Genomic DNA, 16860 nt, shown 5'->3' with positions numbered 1-16860 from the left:
TCCATTGTGAACCTATCATTCCAAAGGATGAGCCAATAGACTGGGATAGTCTACCAATTCCTGAACTTAATCTACCTCATTTCATGAAGCCAAAGAAAATAAAGACCAGAGCAGTCAAGAAAGTGAAGCCCTCAACTCTCAGATCCAAGTCCCTAACCAAAGCTCAAACCAAAGTCAATGAGGGAGATATCATGTACATTTGTGACATCAAGGAATTCTCTGATCTAAACCTCTATCTAGATGAACTGGAAGAAGTTAGAGGGATTGATGCTTACAGAAATCTACCTGAAAGGCTAGTATTCAAGTACAAGGCAGGAAAAGAGATGACATGGCCACTTCACAGGATTCTTCAAGAGAGCCAATCTATACTGATAAAAGTCTATTCATCCTTCAAGAAAAACTTTGGATTCAATGTTACAGCTAGAAGACTAGTTCTAAAGAAGATTGAAGAACTGAGGAGTATTAGAGCCAGAGATGCACTCCCAAAGACTTTGACTATTCCTTACACAGGAAGTAGAGTGCATCTAAGGCCCTACTGGCTGATAGAATTCTTGGATGATAAGGGAGTTAGAAGATTCTTCAGACTAGAGGACCAGCTGAGCATCTCTAGCAATGAGACTCTATTGGAAATGCAAGAAATGCAAGATCTGTCAGAAGCTGATGAACTTGAATTCCACAGACAGCTCCAAAATCAGATAGAAGAAAATAACAGGAAGCTTGGAAAGAAATCCAGACCATCAAGGAAATAGATCAATCTGCTTAGACTAGAGAAGCACCTTAAAAATGACTGTGAGCAAATCTTTGTATACTTTGTCTAGTAAATTCTTCAGTAAATATTGCAGCACTTTTTAGTTTTATCTACTACCTTTTAAATTTTTATTTTTAGGGTGTTTTGTTATCATCAAGTTTCTCTTAATTTATGACTACAATTCTAGTAGGCATAAATTGGGGGAGATTGTTAGGAATATGTTGTGAACTTGATAATTACATTAAAAAACACCTTAGTAGATTTAACTTAGTGAAAAATGTATCACCCGACGGATGATTCAATATAGTCCCGACGGATGACTAATTGATATCCATCAGGTGAGTAGCTTATGTAACAATAAGTCATGTAGCACATTTCTGCAAACATCTTTGTATAGATTCTGTAGTAGCATATAAGTCATATTGACTTTAATTAGATATGCAGAATAGGTTGATTAATTGTAAATATAAGATGTTTTATAATTCTGCATAAGTGAAATGAAGTCAAGTGTCAAATAGCTACCCGGCGGATGATCAATAAAGCTACCTGACGGATGATCAACAAGGCAACCCGACGGATGACAAGCATGTACCTGACGGATGATCAATTCAAACATCTGTTGACAGTGACAACACAGTCATATGCGTTGGGTGTTTGCAAAGGAATGTGGTAGCCTGTTTAACAGGAAATGAAGAAAAAAGAGCATTACCATTTCCATGCAAGATTAAGAAGATTTTCAAAGAAGCTGGAATAGAGTAGTGAAGCTGCATGGAGTTTGACTTGATAGTTTTGTTTTATTATCCTGTCTTATTACCATGTAAACTTGGTGGTATATAAACCATGTGTAGCTAGTACAACAAACAACCAAGCAAACACTTTTAGAAGAGAAATAGAAAAAGCTGTAACTGTTAAGAATTTCTCTGTAGCTTATTTGTTCACTTGTAAAGCAGTTGTGAGACAATTTGTTCTTCACAGAGTTCTTAATTCGATATATATATATATATATATATATATGGTGGATACTTTTAAATCCACCAAAAAGTTTTAAAGATTTATGTTTTTATTACTTTGTATTTTTGATTTATTTAACTTGTGATTCCGCACCTTGCAAATCAAAACACTTATATATATAGTTTGAGTTAGAACATTTTATAGTTCAAGAAAAAGTTTACCAGAATTACATTCAACCCCCCTTCTGTAATTCTTGTTGCATTGTTAGGGACTAACACAAATCTTATCCAATCTTCCTAGCTAGGCTATTTTCCAAGCTATATTGCTAGCTTAGTACCTTGCTTACTATTCATGTCACTATTCATTAGCTAGGTAATCATGTTCTCTAGCTAGGCTACTATTTTATTATTAATCATGGTTACTTTCTTACCCTAGTTAGCTTGTATGGTTAGATTGGCTCAATATCTTTATTTATTCGCTTACGCGCTTGCTCGGTCGCTTATTTGTTTTCGTAATAAATCTTTGTAAGCGGTTCATGGGTTAAATCCTTTCTTATACGTCATTTACATTTTGAAGCCTCGAACTTGGGTTTGAATTTGTAGGATTTTAAATTTTTAATTATATCATGATTCTCGTATTCCTTGATGGTTCGTAGATACGGTCGTTTTACAAAGTTCGTTTTCTTCGAAAACTAATGTTGTTTATATAAACTCATTTGGTACGTATAATCACAATATCAACTCGGAATCTTAAATTAAAAACTCATATATAGTGTGGTCACAAAAGTTGTTATTAAACCGCAAGGTTACTATTTATAAGGGTCTTTACCGATGTCAAAAATTCGGGTTTTTACACTCTTCCCCCCTTAAAAGGATTTCATCCCGGAATCAGTTTAGAAATAGGTGGGGATATGGTTCACTCATGACAACCTCGTGTTCTCACGTTGACTTCACAGTATTTGATCTCTTCGTAAAATTTCCGCTCATCCGTCTAATATATTTCAGAGTACTCGTTCTTGTAGACTTATGATCTCTACATGTTACTCCACATCCGCTAAGTCCGGCTGCAAGTTTGGTAGCTCGCTTTCAATCATATGTCTGGCGGTGACGGTTAAATTTCCTAACATCGATTTGTGATACTCGTTATAAACTTGGCGACTGTTCGACGATGGTGCTAATTTATAAGCCAACTTTTTTAGTCCTTTAAAGATTTCAACCGGTCCAATAAAAACCGATCCAATAAACCTTGGTTTCAACATTTCTTTCCCTTTTAAATCTCATCACTCCCTCCCTGGGAGACACTTTCAATAACACTTGGTCTGTTATTTCGTACTCTATGTCCTTATGGTTGTGGTCCGCATATCATTATTGTTCATTCTGGGATACCACTAGCCGGGTTCTGATAAGGTCTCTGATTCTCTTTGGTTTTTGAGTCAACTATGGTCCAAGTACCCTCTGCTTACCACTTCTTCCCAACCTAAGGGAGTAAGACTCTTTCTTTCATACAAAGCTTTGTATCCATTCAAATTCCCGCATGATAACTCATTATTGTCCGTGATTTAATTCATATCACCAGTCACTTCATCTTCCTTAAAAATCTATAATGTGGACTATCAGTGCATCTTCTAGTGTTTGGAATGGTTCTTCAACTTATTTTTTCCCCTCCATCACACATACTAGTGCTAGAGTTTCGTTCCTTAATGTTTGCTCATTTTGGCGCATCATTCTGTCGATTGTTTTATGTTAGAAGTTTTTGTTGCATTTTTACAAGCTCATCTTCTATTACATACTTTGCTCCAGATTTAAAATTTCTTCCTGTAATAATGTAAGGCACATCGTGGTCCTGTTGCCATCTTGAAGGAAGCACCATTTCATACGCAATTGATTGATACGTTTTAGAATCGTGGAACGCTCAGCTTCCGTTATCGGTCAAACTTCTTCAATCATTTCCCATATAATATTTATAGTACTACAATACCTTCCGGGTCGTATTCATTATTCTCGCTAGCGCATTAGTCGTATTCGCATTAATTGGGAACTGCTACTAGTGGCCTTTAAAGGGCATGTACAGTCTTATTTGCCTTCTATCAGCTCCAACAATGACATACTTCATTCTTCCATGTTGTCCTTCCTAAGGGATATCGGCAGCTATTTTTTGTATGCTCGCTTGGTAAGTATATCTACACGAATCTTCTATCAACGATGGGCGATTTTCCTAACCGTTCCAAAAAGTAAGACGCTGGACGTATCTTCAATCGCCTAGATAGTTCTCTCTCCCTTCTTTTCGATTTGAGAACTCTAAGTCGTGCCTCTATTCATTCTTTTTAATAAAATACTTTGGGAAATAATCCAGTTGTGAAATTAAATCTTGGGTTCTTTCCTAGCACATTTTCCACGGGGTCTCTCTCTGTCACCAATTATTTTTTCTGTGTTTATAACAATTTCATCGGGTGGAGATCTATTGTTTGCATAATAAAATAAGCGGTCATATTTAACCTATAACTCATAATCCCCAAATAGTATGATGGCTTACTTAGTTCTTGATAATCCTCCTTCGAAATTTATTAAAATAAACTCTTACTCCCATTCGAGTTAGTTACAAGACACAATTGCCAATATTTTAATCCTTGCCGTTTCATTTTTCATTTGCAACTATGTCGAGTACTGACACACCCACTCAATGACATCTCTTTTCATATTCGGTCACTAATTATATCTTCTTAAGTTTTTATACATCTCTAATTCTTCCCATTACATAATAAAGGTCCTCTTCTCATTATCCTTTCTTGTCACCATCATAGCTCTTCGCTAAATTTTTGGTGGAGTCTCATATGCAATGAATTCCTTTGGTCCATTTCGCATTATCTTAACTTTAATTTTCATTTGTTCAATCTTTCTCATCAGTTGTTCTAAAATTTGTCCTCGATTTATCTTTTCCTACTTAAAAGTGTCAACCACCACATTGGCCTTTCCTTGATGATAATAGATTTATCAATTATAACTCTTGATCAATTTGACTGTAGCCTCTACATCATGTTCAGTGTAAGTAAAAAAAATTCCAAATTTTCCTTATAAGTTAAACTCTTCGTCCCTTTCAGTGCGAACCTTATCGCGATCATTCTTGATTATTATTAAAATACCTTATGTCCTGGTCCTTAAGCCGCATAGACGTATCATTACACTTTACACAAAATCCTATTTTTATCGTCGAGTATTGCTAACACGGGGTTGTTACTAATCTTACCTTCACTTTTTGAAAATCTTATTCCTCGAATTCATACATGTTTGGTCTTTCCCGAATTCATTAGTATCTTTCCCGATAATATTTCATAGAAGCGTACCTCACTAATCACGTTGGTATCTCTATTATCGTTCTTCTATAACCATGTTAAAGATCCTTATGATAATAACTAAACATGGTATTCCCTTTATAAAATATCTTAATCATCATGATGCTCCGATTGCACCATCATAGCACTGAGTTTTCAGTCTCATATTACAACAATCGGTTCTCAACTATACCTCTCTTTGTTCGGAATGCAGTCAGCCTTGGAAGAATGATTTTCACGATATCGATGTAATTTAGACAATCTTAACAAGATTTCAAAATCTAATATCTAAAGAAATAATGAGCTCTGAATAAAAGAGTCACAACACCCAAAAGATATATGAATTGGAAGAAAGAATACAACAAGGATTATTCTTCCATGTCCTTAGAATTTTATATAATGATATTGTTAAGTGGCATTTATGTCCACTTAGAACGTCCTATTAAGGCTTGAATTGGTGTCTTGTACTCAAGTATTTTATGTATTTGATTTGTTTTTGTAGTGTTTTGCATTTCAGGCATAGATAAGGGATCGAGGAGATTTAGCATTGCTTTGGTGCTAAATTGGTGTTAGAAAGGTGTCTTGGGATTTTGCTCGTGGAATGCCATCAGGAACCAGCAAATAAAGAAAGGAAATCAGTTTTTCTAGAATATCAGCGCACCCGAGTTGTGCTAGTGCGTGCCCACTCCAGAGAAATAGAAGGACAGTGCACTCGCGCTGATGAAGCGCGCGGTCGCGCCAGGGCGAGAATTCAGAATCCTGTTTTAAGTACAAAACTGATTTTCTGGACTTCTAATCAGCATGGGTTGCTATATAAAGATAACTTAAGATTGTTTTTAATAAGAAGCACATACCAGAGCTAAGGAGAAGGCAACGAGAAGATCTAGGAGCATAAATTCAACCAAGGCGAAGAGGATCTAGTTTATTCTTGTGATTCTTTGTTTTAAGTTATAATCTTGGATGCTAGTCTTGATTGTTGAACCTATTACTCTTGTTTAACGTACTTTGTTAATATTCAAATTATAAAGACTTATTTTATTATACCATGCTTTCATCGGAACCCACGGTGATGATGAGTTCGGTTATGGGCTAATCGTTATTGTGGGGTTCTCCCGGATTTACTTATGGATTTCTTTAATTAATTTATTTCGATACCTGAGTGTGTGGTGGTTGTATGATAACCTAGTATTGGTTGTGCTTATTCATCTTATGAGCGTCGCGAACTTATAAGATAGCATGTTAATCTCTACTGAAGTGAAAGTGAATATAGGGGTTTAGAACTTGCCATGCTAGCATAGGTTCATGTATTTGATATGCATGATTCGTAGGTAATTTTAACCATCTTACTTTCCCTATGTAATCATGATAGATAACTTGCACATTAAACCATTATGTTGTCAAATTCTATAGACATATAGGGTCTCAATATAATTGGTGTCCATTTAGCCTCTATCTCTTTTGTGGATGTCTGGTAGTAGGGTATTCATACAACGAAAGTTGGCGTTTACTAGTTTCGTGTTATCTGATTAGTGTCATCACCATTGCATGCTAAGGTTAAGAACAAAAAGGCTATTGAATGAAGTGTTTAATGAAGTTAGAATCTCGTGTTTGTGTTATATAAGTTAATGAACCTTAATTCTCTTAGTTAATATTAAGTAGTATAATCTCTTAATTAATCGTAGTTATAAACAATCTCAACTTGTTATCATCTTAGCATTGAATAATAACCATACCATTGTTGCATTAGTGCATAAATTGAAGTTAATCTAAAAGAGTTTATGTGGGAATGAACTAGAAATAATTCTATATTACTTGCGAACGTGTATACTTGCGTGTAATATTAGTGCGTGTTTCCGTCCTAACAAGTTTTTGGCGCCGCTGCCGGGGACTCGGTGTTAATTTTTAGTTTATGTGCTTGATATCAGTGGTCGTTAAAGTTCAGTGACTTGGATATTTTACTTGTTGCTTTTTCAGGTACTCTAGAGAGCGTTTATGCTAACACGTTCTTGATCTTGAAAGAGAACACTGGATAAAGCAGAGGAAGAAGTTTTATTAGAGGAAGAAGTTCTTGTTGAGGAGGAGAAAGTTACAGAAGAAGCTCTAGTTGCAATGGGTGAACCATAAGCGAATAAAAAGGATTTGATGGAATATTCTCAGCCAAAGATCAATGATATTTAGTCTAGCATTGTCAGACCAGCCATCGCAGGTAACATTTTTGAAATTAAGGCTAGCACAATTCCGATGGTGCCGAACTCGGTTCAGTTTGGGGGTTTTCCAACGAAAAATCTCAATATGCATATTAGAGATTTCATCGAGATCTGTGACACTTTCAAATTCAACAATGTGTCTGAAGATGCTATAAAGCTAAGGTTTTTCCCATTCTCTCTGAGGGATAAAGCTAAGTGTTGGTTGCATTCTCTACCACCAGGCTCTATCACTAAATGGGAAGATCCTGCTCAAAAGTTTCTTACTAAGTTCTTTCCTATGGAGAAGACTGGTGTAATCAGGAATGCTCTTACTCAATTTACACAGTAAATAGGAGAGTCTTTGTGTGAAGTTTGGGATTGTTATAAGGGGATACTTAGAAAGTGCCCTCATCATGGGATGCCTGATTGGATGATCATTAACTGCTTTTATAATGGCTTGGGAGTAAAGTCTAGACCCATGCTCGATGCAGCATCAGGTGGAGCCTTATGTGTTAAGAGCTACGATGAAGCTTATGAATTGATTGAACTGATGGATGCTAATGAATGCCAGAACCCTTCTCAGAGATTAAATCAAGGTAAGGTAGCAGGAATTCTGGAGGTAGATGCAGCTACTGCTATAGCTGCTCAGCTTAAAGCTTTGACGATGAAGGTGGATTCTTTGGCTAATTATAGAGTTAATTAGATCACTAGTGTTTGTGAGCTTTATGTTGGTGCCTATGAGACAGAGCAGTGTGATATATCTAGTGAATCAGCTCAGTTCGTGAGCAACTTTCAAAGGACGCAGCATCCAGTTCCAGCCACCTATCATCCCAACAGCCGCAATCATCCTAACTTTAGCTGGAGCAACACTCAGAATGCGGTTCAACAGCCTTATCAGCAGTATGCAGCAAGGCAGTACAACCCTCCTGGTTTTCAACAACCGCAATATGCTCTAAGACAACAACTCCAACTTCAGCAGTTACCACATAGAGGTACAAATCAATCTAATGAAAAATCTGAATTGGAGGAGTTGAGGCTCATGTGCAACAGCCAAGCGGTTTCTATTAAGACCTTGGAAAATCAAATTGGGCAAATTGCCAATGCCTTGATGAATCGATAACCTGGTACTCTCCCTAGCGACACAGACATTCCAGGAAAAAAGGAAGCTAAAGAGCAGGTTAAGGCAATTACATTGAGGTCTGGGAAGGTTGCAAATCCAGAAAAAGCTCAAGTTTGGGAAGATGAAGTTCTGGCTGAAAAAGATGTGCAGAAGGAAGCAGAAGTGGAACCAAGGAAGAAAATTATGGAACACATTCCTCCTGAGGGTAATACAGGGGGGAAACAGATCTATCATCCACCTCATTTTCCTAAGAGCTGCAGAAGCAGAAGTTGGATAAGCAGTTTGTGAAGTTTCTGGAGGTGTTCAAGAAACTTCATATCAACATACCTTTCGCTGAAGCTCTTGAACAGATGCCTAGCTATGTGAAGAATATGAAAGGTATTCTCTCTCAGAAAGTGAAGCACGATGACTTAGAGACAGTTGCTCTAACGGAGGAATGTTGTGCTGTGATGCAATAGAAGTTGCCTCCGAAGCTTAAAGATCCTGGAAGCTTCACTATTCCTTGCACCATTGGAAACTTATCGTTCGATAAGTGTTTATGTGATTTGGGAGATAGCATCAATCTGATGCCGTTATCTGTCTTCAAGAAGTTGGATTTACCTGATCCAAAGCCTACATATATGTCCTTGTAGTTGGCCAATCGTTCTATTATATATCCACGAGGCATTGTGGAGAATGACTTGGTCAAGGTGGAAAAACTCATCTTTCCTTCTGATTTTTTAATTCTTGATTTCGAGGAGGATAAAAAGATTCCCATAATCTTGGGAAGACCATTCTTGACTACTGGCCGAACCTTGATTGATATGTAGACGGGTGAGCTCACTATGCGAGTGCTAGATCAGGATGTGACTTTTAACATATTCAATGCATGAAATTCCCTACTGATAACGAGGAGTGCTTAAAAGTGGAGTTGGTCGACTCTGTGGTTACTTCAGAACTTGATCAAATGCTACGGTCTGATGCCTTAGAGAAGGCCTTGATGGGGAACTCAGATAGTGAAGATGATGAAGGTGATGAGCAGTTACAGTATTTGAATGTTTCTCCTTGGAAGCGAAGGCTAGATATGCCTTTTGAATCTCTTGGAATGTCAGAACTGAAAAATGTTGAGGGGCGTCTCAAGCCATCTATTGAGGAAGCTCCTACACTTGAGCTTAAACCATTGCCTGAACACTTAAGGTATGCTTTTTTAGGTGATGCATCTACTTTGCCTATAATTATTGCATCTGACCTTTCAGGTAGTGATAAGGAAAAGCTCTTGAGAATTCTGAGAGAGTTCAAATCAGAAATTGGATGGACTATAGCAGATACCAAGGGAATCAACCCTTCTTATTGTATGCATAAAATTCTGCTAGAGGAAGTAAGTAAGCCAACTGTTGAGCAACAGAGAAGGCTAAATCCAATAATGAAAGAGTTTGTGAAGAAGGAAATTCTCAAGTGGCTAGATGCAGGGATCATCTATCCTATTTTCGATAGTTCTTGAGTGAGTCCAGTTCAGTGTGTGCCGAAGAAAGGAGGTATCACTGTTGTTGCTAATGAGAAGAATGAGCTCATTCCTACTCGAACAGTCACGGGGTGGAGAATGTGCATGGATTACAGGAAGCTAAACAAAGCCACAAGAAAGGATCACTTCCCTCTTCCTTTCATTGATCAAATGCTTGACAGGTTGGCTGGGCATGAGTACTATTATCTTCTGGATGGCTATTCGGGTTATAATCAGATTTGTATCGCTCCATAGGATCAGTAAAATACTACCTTCACTTGTTCGTTCGGTAGTTTTGCCTTCAGAATAGTTTCTTTTGGGTTCTGTGGTGCACCTGCCACATTTCAGAGATGCATGATGGCCATTTTCTCTGACATGATTGGTCAGAATGTGGAGGTATTTATGGATGATTTCTCTATGTTTGGTGATTCTTTCGAAGAGTGCTTGCAAAATCTTGGCGCAGTTCTTAAAAGGTGTGTTGAGACCAATCTGGCTCTCAACGGGAGAAATGTCACTTTATGGTGTAATAGGGCAACATTCTTGGGCACAAGGTCTCTAGTAAAGGTCTTGAGGTGGATAAAGCCAAGGTGGGGGTGATTGAAAACCTACCTCCACCAAATTCTGTTAAGGGAGTCCGCAGCTTTCTTGGTCATGTGGGTTTTTATAGCCGGTTCATCAAGGACTTCTCTAAAATCTCTAAACCCTTTTGCAATCTTTTAGAGAAAGATGTCCCTTTCAAGTTTGATGATGAGTGTCTAGCTCAGTTTGAGATCTTAAAGAAGAGTTTAATCACGGTACCTGTCATAACTGCACCTGATTGGAATGAGCCTTTTGAGATGATGTGCGATGCAAATGACTATGCAGCTGGAGCAGTTCTTGGGCAGATGAAGAATAACATATTTTTTGTGGTCTACTATGCTAGTAAGTCCCTCAATGGTGCTCAACTGAACTATACTACTACTGAGAAAAAACTCTTAGCCATTGTCTATGGTTTTGAGAAGTTTCGATCTTATTTGCTTGGGACAAAGGTGACAGTTTTCACTGATCACGCTGTTATTCACTATCTTGTCTCGAAGAAGGACTCGAAGCCTAGACTGATTCGATGGATTCTTTTACTTCAGAAATTTGAGTTAGAGATCAAGGACACGAAAGGTACTGAGAATCAAGTCGCTGATCATTTATCTCGGTTAGAAGATCCTAGTATAGCTTCACTAGATAAGACATTGATTAATGAGTCTTTTCCCGATGAGCAATTGTTTGGGGTGCTAGAGGAAGAACAGTGGTTCGCAGACATTATGAACTACCTTGTGAGCAACATTATGCCTCCAAACTTGTCTTATGCTCAAAGGAAGAAGTTTCTTCATGAGGTGAAGTAGTATATGTGGGATGAGTCATTTATGTTTAGGCAAGGAGCTGACCAAATCATCAGGAGATGTATTCCATACAGCGAGACGGAGGGTATCTTGCGAGACTGTCATTCGACTGTTTATGGAGGCCACTATGGTGGAGAGAAGGCAGCAGCTCGTATCCTTCAAGAGGGATTCTTCTGGCCTACATTATTTAAGGATGCTCATCGATTCGTTTTGAAGTGTGATCACTGCCAGCGTGTGGGTAATATAACCAAGAAGAATGAGATGCCTCTGAATGTTCTTCTCGAGGTTGAGGTCTTCGATGTTTGGGGAATAGACTTCATGTGGCCATTTGTCTCATCTTGCAATAATCAGTATATTTTATTGGCGGTTGATTGGGTGTCGAAATGGGTTGAAGTCAAGGCTTTTCTGATGAATTATGCTAAGGTAGTGCTTAATTTTCTTCATAAGTGGATATTCACAAGATTTGGGACTCCAAGAGTCATAATCAGTCGAGGGATCGCATTTCTGTAATCGTAAGTTCACTGCTAAGATGCATCGATATAATGTGAATCATTGCATTGCTATAGCCTACCATCCTCAGACTAATGGTCAAGCTGAGGTCTCTAACAGAGAGATCAAGCATATTCTCGAAAAGGTTGGATGTCCATCAAGGAAGGATTGGTCTTTGAAGCTAAATGAAGCTGTTTAGGCATATCGAACAGCGTACAAGACTTCGCTAGGCATGTCTCCATTTCAGTTGGTTTGTGGTAAAGGTTGTCATTTGCCAGTGGAGCTCGAGCACAAAGCGTATTGGGCTTTGAAGAAGTTGAACCTTGATATGGATGCAGCTGGTAAGAAGATAATGCTTCAATTGAATGAACTCGATGAGTTTCGGCTTCAAGCGTATGAGAACAACAAAATATATAAGGAAAAAGTCAAGAGGTGGCACTATAGGGGTCTAGTGCTCAAATCATTTGTGCCGGGGCAACAAGTTCTTTTGTTCAACTCTCGTCTTCGTCTTTTTCCTGGAAAATTGAAGTCGAGGTAGTCAAGGCCGTTTGTTGTCAAAACTGTGTTTCCACGTGGAGCGGTGGGGATTTTTGAGAATGATCCAGGCCAAGCGTTCAAGGTGAATGGACAAAGGTTGAAGCATTACTATGGGGATACGGTAAATCGAGAGGTGGTTAGTGTCATTTTATTGTCCACTTGATCTCGGAAATCTGCATCAAGCTAGCGACGTAAACCAAGTGCTTCTTAGGAGGCAACCGAAGTTTGTTGTACATTAGTAGGTGTTAGAAGGAAGAAAAGAAGAAGAAAACTACAAAAAAATTAGAAAAAGAAAAAATTCAGTGTCAACTAAAGAAGCACGGAGGGCCCGTGCTGAGAAGCGGGGCGGCCGCGCTGATTTTCCAGTAGCTGTGCGTGCCCGCGCTGCTATGCGGGGCGGCCGCGCTGGTTTTCCAGTAACACGGTGCACCCACGCTGCCATGCGGGGCGGCCGCGCTGCATCCCTGTAGTCGAGAAAAAAGAAACACCAGAAAATCTGAGAGTTCAATACAAAATCACATCATCACAACCGATTTTCGCTCCTCCACTTCCCATAATTTCTATTCCAAATCAATTCTATTACCCCCATTACTCCTATTATTCCCTTAATCAAACCCCACTTCTTTTCAATAACTAATTCTTAATTTCCTATATATACACACACTTATACACAATCTTCTCCATCACTTCTCAATTCTCAAACACACAAATCTCTCTTACACACATCTTTTCTCTCAAACTCATTCGATTTCAATGGCACCCAAAAGACAAAGAACCCAAGTTAGCAGCAGCACCACCGATTCTTCTAGTGTTGGGGGTGTGAGGCTCAGGTTTGCTACTCCAGTGGCTGAGGCAGAGTATACAAGGCTGCTTTCGAAGCCCTCAGCCAAGGAGCGAGGTTTTCTGCTAGGGAGAGATGGTAAGTTACCGGAGATGATTCTCGAGATGGGTTGGGTTGCTTTTTGCGAGGCACCAGCTGTTGTGCCCATGAGTGTGGTTCACGAGTTTTACAGTAACGCGAAGGCGGAGAAGAACGAGTATTCTATGGTTAGGGGATTGACGGTAGATTATAGTGTGGAGGCGATTCGGGGGGTATTAACTAACTCGAGAGACAGGAGGGTCAGGATGATTGGGTGACAAAGATGGGGGAAGATTTTGACTTGGATTTAATTGTTACTACTCTTTGTGTTCCCGAGACTCATTGGAAACTCAAGAGGGGTACAAACAAGTATGCTACTTTCCCTGCCTCATGCATGAACAGGTATGCCCGTGCATGGAACTCGTTTATTTGTGGTAATATTATGCCTTCATCCCATGTGCATGATGTTACGGTGGACCGTGCAAAGCTGTTGTGGGGTATTCTGCAGCGTGATTATGTAGACTTGGGGTTCATTATTTATCATGCATTTTTAAGGTTTCTGCGAGGGAGCACTACGGGTGTTATTCCGTATGCGTCCATTGTGATGAAGTTGTATGTGGCAGTTGAAGTTCATTGGCCAGCATATGAGAAGCTGTAGATGCCTAATGCCCTGATTGATAGTTCGACTATAGCAGTGATGCAAGAGTGGTACGGTGGAAAGGCTGATGAGAAGGGGCTCGGTTATTCATATGCACACTTGCCGGGTGGACGGCCAGCTGATCAGACATATGCTAGTGGTTCAGCCCAGGCTAGTAGAGCAACTTGGAGAGCGCAGAGGGGTGATCCTAGTTCTTCACAGCAGCAGCAGGAGGATGTTGAGGGCGGTGCTGGTTTGAGTTCAGCGCAGTATAGGCGCTTGATGAGGAGGATGGATGCGATGCATGACATCCATAACAGGTTTGTACAGGACCTTACCCAGTCGTTGGGGACTGCATTCAGAGCCACAGGTGTTGACATCCAGTGGCCAGTATACGGTGAGGACTCTGTGTACCCGTCTCCTGACACTCTACCCGTTGAGGGTGATGACCCTGATTCTGAGTAGGTATGCCTGATTCCTTACTATTACCTTCACTGAGGACAGTGAATATTTTAAGTTTGGGCGTGGTAGTTAAGGAATATATGTTAGGTGTGAGTCTCATATAGTTTACATATTCATGATAGTTTAATTTATATAATTGCATATTTGCCATGTAGTTTTTTTTAATTATTTATTTTGCATGTTAGTATGTTGCATATTGTTGTATGTGCATTATAACATGATCCTTTAAGTTTACATTACTGATTTATTTATGATATTAATGATAGTGTAGTGATGTCATATTTAGTGATGTTAAGTCCTATCGAGTTGATTTGCATGTTAGAAGCAATAAAAACTTTACTAAATCTTATAGGTCGCTTGAGTGCTAGATCATAATCATGATTTGTTGTTTGTCGAGGTTAAATCACTTGTTTATATTTAGAATGTATGATATTCTCTTAATGATAAAATAACATGGATATTTAAAAATTGGAGAAAAACATTGGATTTCATTGCTAGTTGTTGTGGCTAGGTGTCAAATGGCTAGTAGCCGGCTCATTTTATATGAGTAGTCTAGGGTTGAACGAGATGGAGTGAAACGCACCCATTCAGAAATTGTTGAAAAGAAAAGAAAGAGAAAAATAGAAAAAAAGAGAAAAATATATATATGTGCTGATGCATAATTGATCACGAGTGGGCTCTTTAATACTCGAGTTATTAAGTTCTTAGGGGACTTTGTGCCTAGTGATCTAAGGGTTTTATAGTCTGGGATCCACTAACCTAACACTCGTTATATGGGTATTATTGCATAAGTCTTTTGTGGATCACACTCATTGCATGGTCAAATAAGCATATTTGTGTTGGTATGCGTTATGAATAAAAGCTTGAATCTATGTATAACTCCAATATAAAAATTGAAGTGTTGTCAGTCATTTTGAGTTTAGCGTTTATTCTATTTATAACCTTGTGATTGCCTTGATGATTAGTGAGTAATGATTATTGATCTAGTTACGATAGTATATCTGTTAAGCAGTTGCACACACACACGTTTCTAGTTTGTAAGTTGATTTGTGAGATTTGATTGATCTTTGTGCGAATAACTGTATTTATTGAGATGTTGCTCATCGGTTGGTTTAGTTATTCTTAGGGGATCGTTGCATTCATGTAGTTGCATTCATGTATTTTTTATTTCTTGTTTTGAGTCTGTTTATGCTTGAGGACAAACATCGGTTCAAGTTTGGGGGTGTGTTAAGTGGCATTTATGTCCACTTAGAACGTCCTATAAAGGCTTGAATTGGTGTCTTATACTCAAGTATTTTATGTATTAAAATTCATTTTTGTAGTATTTTGCATTTCAGGCATAAATAAGGGATCGAAGAGATTTAGCATTACTTTGGTGCCAAATTGGTGTTAGGAAGGTGTCTTGGGAGTTTGCTTGTGGAATGCCATCAAGAACCAGCAAATAAAAGAAAGCAAATCAGTTTTTCCAGAATGTCAGCGCGCCCGCGCTGTGCTAGCGCGCGACCGTACCAGAGAAGTAGAAGGACAACGCGCCCGCTGATGAAGCGCGCGGCTGCGCAAGAGCAAAAATTCAAAATCTTGTTTCAAGTAGAGAACTGATTTTCTGGACTTCTAATCTGCATGGGCTGCTATATAAAGATAACTTAAGATCGTTTTTAATTAGAAGAACGTACCAGATCTAAGGAGAAGGCAACGAGAAGACCGCACAAATTCAACCAAGGCAAAGATGATCTAGTTTATTCTTGTGATTCTATATTTTAAGTTGTAATCTTGGATGCTAGTTTTCTTGCTTTTTGAACCTATTACTCTTGTTTAACATACTTTGTTTAATATTCAGTTTATAAAGACTTAGTTTATTATACCATGCTTTCATCGGAACCCACGGTGATGATGAGTTCGGTTATGGGCTAATTGTTATTGTGGGGTTCTAGCAGATTTACTTATGGATTTGTTTAGTTAATTTGTTTCGATAACTTAGTGTATGGTGATTATATGATAACCTAGTATTGGTTGTGCTTATTCGTCTTATGAGCATCGCGAAGTTATAAGATAGCGTGTTAATCTCTATTGAAGTGAAAGTGAATATAGGGATTTAGAACTTGTCATGCTAGCATAGGTTCATGTATTTGATATGCATGATTCGTAGGTAATTTTAACCATCTTACTTGCCCTATGTGATCATGATAGATAGCTTACGCATTAAACCGTTCTGTTGTCAAATTCTATAGACATATAGGGTCTGAATATAATTGGTGTCTATTCAGCTTCTACCTCTTTTGTGGATGTCTGGTAGTAGGGTATTCATACAACAAAAGTTGGTGTTTACTAGTTTCGTGTTATCTGATTAGTGTCATCACCATTGCATGCTAAGGTTAAGAACAGAAAGGCTATTGAATGAAGTATTTAATGAAGTTAGAATCCCATGTTTGTGTTATATATGTTAATCAACCTTAATTCTCTTAGTTAATATTAAGTAGTATAATCTCTTAATTAATCGTAGTTATAAACAATCTCAACTTGTTATCATCTTAGCATTGAATAATAACCTTACCATTGTTGCATACATGCATAAATTGAAGTTAATCTAAAAGAGTCTCTGTGGGAATGAACTAGAAAGAATTCTATATTACTTGTGAACGCGTATACTTGCGTGTAATATTAGCGCGTGTTTTTGTCCTAATAGATATTAT

The 16860-nt window shown here is 38.4% G+C and overlaps 1 non-coding gene across 1 annotated transcript; it reads right to left on the bottom strand.

Moving 5' to 3' along the window:
* Positions 1 to 7526: 7526 nt before the first annotated feature.
* Positions 7527 to 7633, bottom strand: LOC141699277 (small nucleolar RNA R71). Its single transcript, XR_012565751.1, has one exon. It is a non-coding gene; the product is annotated as a small nucleolar RNA R71 (small nucleolar RNA).
* Positions 7634 to 16860: the final 9227 nt, after the last annotated feature.

This window comes from Apium graveolens, chromosome 11, assembly GCF_009905375.1.
Source record: "Apium graveolens cultivar Ventura chromosome 11, ASM990537v1, whole genome shotgun sequence".
Classification (NCBI taxonomy): domain Eukaryota; kingdom Viridiplantae; phylum Streptophyta; class Magnoliopsida; order Apiales; family Apiaceae; genus Apium; species Apium graveolens.
Note: the sequence above shows the minus strand (reverse complement) of the source record. Positions and strands in the feature narration are given on the sequence as shown.